A 4,878-nucleotide genomic window follows, 5' to 3' on the forward strand; every position below is an offset into this window, starting at 1 on the left:
GCCCGCCAGAGCAAACGCCTTTCGCGCGCGGGTCTTGTTTCATCATCGATTGGGTGAAACAAGACCTGCAAAAGGCGTTTGCTCTCGCAGGCGACCCGCGAATACAAGCTAGCGCATCTCATTGCTCTCGGCCGCTAAAATTCATACTCGTTTTTAGACTTGATGTCTACGTATGTGAAGCCTAGATCATACATATAGAATTTTGGCCAGTAAAGGCCACCTATCTTTCTCTCTAAATTTTTTATCTGAACTAATGTATCAGTCAATTCCAAGCGCGATCATCCCCCCCCCGGGCAACCCCCGGGCATTTGACCCCTGTTCGGCTCCACATAGTGGGGCATTTGACGCGAATAGAAACCCGGCCCATCGGGCATTTGACCCGTCGAAAAAATGCTGGTCAGCGGTCGCGTTTAAAAATAATTTGTACTCCATGTAACATGTCACAACTCCTCGTAGTTTTCGACAAAATTTATGTTGATATATGCGAGCTCCAGCGTATTAAAATATTCGGAAATATGCCATTATACAAGGTTTGGAATTTTCAGAAGGACGTGAGGAAAGCTGGTTTAGTGTCAACATTCGAAGAATTTGTATCAAAAGGTAAGCTGTGAAGCTTTTCTTTAGCTAATCTTTAGTAATCTAAAGCGTAATCTTAAAATTATCGCGGCGTAAAATTATCGGGAGCAAGCACACCACTAATGAAGCGTTCAGCGCAAAAAAGCGTTAGCCATGCACTGAGAGTCTACTCGAATCCTTCGAAACTATAAAATCGCTAGCACAAATACATAACGATTTTGGATGATGATGCATTGAAGCGTAATTTTTGTTCGGGCTTCGGTTTTAATCCTTGTGCCGTACTTTATGAGAATATTTCGTTAATAATTCTGTCGTCAATACCAGATATAATTATATAAAATTGCGGAAGTTATCAATCAGAAGTGCTACCTTTCTTATCAAACTAAATATTTGATGTGTACTATTTCTAAAAATTTCGTTGATTTTTATATAAATAGAGCTAGCGAATACAAAAAAAAAACCAACACGATGACTTTTCAGCCCCAACCAGTGGGGCATTTGACCTAGAAATCGGCCCATATAGCGGGGAATTTGATCAGGCATTTTTAAAAAAGTCAAATGCCCGGGGGTTTGCCCGGGGGGGGGGATGATCGCTTTTGGAATTGACCCTGACATAAACAATTCAACACCCAGTTTGGGACCAGTGTAAAAAGTTCCTCATGGATGAGATCATCGTCGTCTTCCCTGGATCCTGGAAATAAATTACTGATACAAATTCTTACATCCGGCCGAGATGAAACTGATCTCCGCAGCTCTCCTTTAAAACGGGCTCTTGAGCTCCAGAGCAAACATGAGCACAGAATCATAACGTGCAAATATTTCTTTTAGAACGAGGCACATCAATTTCTGAGTCTCGTGTCCTTAATTAAGACTATCAACAGTTCTGTGAATCGGGAGTGTAGTCGAAAAACGTGAGTGCGCATGACTTTTTCCGTCGGTGCCGCCAGAATCGACAGCGGCCGAGCAGCGGCCGGTTTCCGCGGAGGCAATTTCCGATACGGTACACCGGCTTCAACGCATTTCGATCTGACTCGGGTTGACGGACTGTCTTCACCTCCGGTGAGAAGACAAAGAGTCACAGAAAAGGAAATCACAGGAAGCCGTCCAATAACAGGAGCGAGCACACAGTACAGGACGCATGCGTAAAGCCACGTGTGGTTCAGTGCCTTTTTATGTTACCTTTCTCGCGTTCTCAGTACTAGCAATGCTCTCTTAGCCTGCGTACCTGGCGGTATTGTAGGCGCAAAATAAAGTTTTGGCGGCGAAGTTGCGAGAATATGTGTTTCAAAGTCCCCCACCCCATTCAGAATTACTGGAATGTGCCAGGAGCCCAATAGGATCTATACAGCTGTACTGACCCGATGTAAGAGTTGTCAATTTCTCCTCAAGGTCGTAAACTTCTCCTTCGTCACTGACGCCAATTAACGCCGGTTTCTTCTACTGTGACGAAGTTTTCGATTGTCGTCTGTTCAAAGGTCAAGGGAATTCTGAAGCTAAGATGTATCCAACAAGGTTCAGGCCCGTAGCAAGGCTAAAACAACTGAGGGGGCTCAGCAAAATGGTTAAACCAAACTACCCACCCCCCTGTCATCCCCCCCCCCCCCAAAAGAAAAAATAAATAAATAAATAAATAAACAGACTGATTAGGGAGTTTAAAATGCAACGAGAACATTAAAAAAAAAAAAAAGAAAACAGAAAAAAAAAGTAGATTTAGTAAGTAAAACAATAACTTTTCACCTGCTTCACACTTTTCGGTACATCTTTTTTGCCGTTTTTTTTTTTTACGTGGACTACCATGTGAAGTTTCCCAATTTCACGTTTGAAGGAGGACGTAAAGAGACGACGGCAAATGTTTCTTTCTCTTTTAAAATTTGGCTTTAACCGGGCAATAAGAATCCGACTGTGGAAGAATTTTTTTCCTGGCTCTTGAGAGGACATATTTGTGTGTCTTTCGACAACGCGCGAAAACTAAATTGTTATACACTAAGGAGGTCTAAGGACATTTGTATTGCTATAAATGAGCGGATGCCTTAGAAAACAAGTAGTTTATTTCAACAGCTCTTAGGGCAAGATTGGTTGATTTCGATCCATTTTGGTTCTTATTTCCGATTCACAAGGTAGGAGTACCTTTGTAGTTGTTGTTGTTGTTGTTGTATATAAAAACAAACTGTTAGCAAAGGAAACTGAAAGGTAGTAAACACATTTTTAAAGGGCTGTGAAAAGGCATTTGCAGCGTCAGAGTTTAAGACTGATTGCTGCACATTAATTTGGTTTAATTATTATTTTTTTTTTTTGGCAAACTGTTTTTTAACTTTCAAAAATTCTGGGGGGGCTCAAGCCCCCCTGCCCCTCCCCCTGCTACGGGCCTGAGGTTGAAGTGTTTTTGCATGCTATTGGAATATCAGTGCACACCACATCCATTCTAAAAACCCAAAGTGAAGTTAAGCGTCAATTGATTCCTCTTTGAAAAAATCAACACAGATTTCACTGAGATAGTTGGTAACAAGCTTGTCGTTCTGAAATTTTTTGTTGATTTTGTATTTGAAATTGTGCAATGTCCCAGAAACAGGGCAAATTGCAGGGGGGGGGGGGGGGTGCTTATAACCCGGAGTAATTTTTTGTTGATAGGTAGATGGACCTATAACCGGCGTGGGAGGAGAGGGTGTTTATAAGCGAGGATGGTGACCAATAAGCGGCAGGTTACGGTATTTCGAAACTACAATTACAAACGGTCACACAGTTTGTGTGGGCTTCCTGCGATCTGGCAATCTTCGCCACTGAAACCAAAGGTGCGTAAAACAGGCTGAACAATGTCAGCAAATGTATGAGATCCCTAAAGCATTGCACAACTCTGGCCAGTACAGAATGTAACTCCAGTAACAATTAAGTTCAGTTTAAATTTACTTTGGATGTTTGTTTTGGGCATAAAAATTCTCATTTCTTTTTTAATTGTTTACTTAGTCATAAATCTTTTTAATGTAAACCACAATCATTTTGCTAGTGGGCGTGACGAATAAATAACTCGTCAAGGATTTTTCCAACCTTAATTGTTCGATTGTTTGACTGACTCCACGGTGACACGGTGAATTTGTGAACAAGTTTTGATTTTAGGAACAAACGCTAATGCCAACAGAAGCATTACGTAAGATAAATACGTCATTGATATGAGGTGTAAAATTATTCGGTTGTTATTGCGTTCGACGTAGAAAAATACGCTCTCCTAATACGGATTGGAGTTGAGAATGTATGGGACAGCGTTGATTGCAGCGAATGAATGGATCTTGGGACGCGTATCTGGCATCCCCCACAGACAACTGACCTAGTTGTATAATACCGTTTTGTTATTCCTTTCCTTCCCACCCTATTTCATGTTTTCCTTGTCTTTTCTCCCGTGTTGCCTTTAAAGAAGCTCAAAAAAGTTCTTCATTATTTATTTATTTTATTCTTGTATCTTATTCTTGTATCTTTGATCTTATAGATCAGCCTGCCTTCATACTCAGCAGTTAAAGTCATTCTTTCTTTTTGTCACCCTGGCCCGCCTAGATTAGCTTTGCTACCTGCGGCACCAAGAAATTGTAAATGTAATAAAAAAAAAACGCTTAATAAAGTTGAATAAATAAAGTTGAATTTTGCAGGGCCGGATAACATTACCACTAACTTGGCAAAGGAGAGAGAGCCTGGAATCGAGATCATTGAACGCACTCCCTAATCTTTGATTACTGGTATTATTACCCTGATTGTTGTATCTGGTTTAACCTGCGTCGCAAGAGGTTCAATGTGGTTTTGTGCCTTTTCACTGTTTGAACGCGCGGGAAATTGTAGCCCTGTTTATCAAGCTGCACGTGTGCGATGCTCCTGAGAAGGCCCTGACAACCAGCCGTGCACGTGACCTCTATCCTCATACACAAACAATAATTGGAGTCTCGTGACCTGCTGTTGGTAGCTACCGTCTTGAACTTGGTAAAAACCCTGGGACGACACTACGAGCCTAAGTGGCCCACACGGCCGGAGCTTAGCCCGGTTTCTGTAGCATAACAATAAGATGAAGCAACTGGGAGTATTGCTACTCCCCCTGGATGTGATGCTAGTTCATCGTTGGGTTACCCAACGCAGTAAATCGCCAGTACCCATTTTTACACCTGGGTGAAGAGAAAGAAGGTCGAGTATAGTTTCTTGACTAAAGAAACAACACAAAGGCAGAGACCAACCCAGTCTCGAACCACCGACCCTCTGGTCTTCCGAGCAAAACGACGATTGAAAGTCCGAAGCGCTAAGACCCGCTAACCACTACACCTCCGCACC

The sequence above is a fragment of the Pavona decussata genome, unplaced genomic scaffold (genome assembly GCF_977016875.1).
Source record: "Pavona decussata unplaced genomic scaffold, jaPavDecu1.1 SCAFFOLD_102, whole genome shotgun sequence".
In the NCBI taxonomy this organism is placed as follows: Eukaryota; Metazoa; Cnidaria; class Anthozoa; order Scleractinia; family Agariciidae; genus Pavona; species Pavona decussata.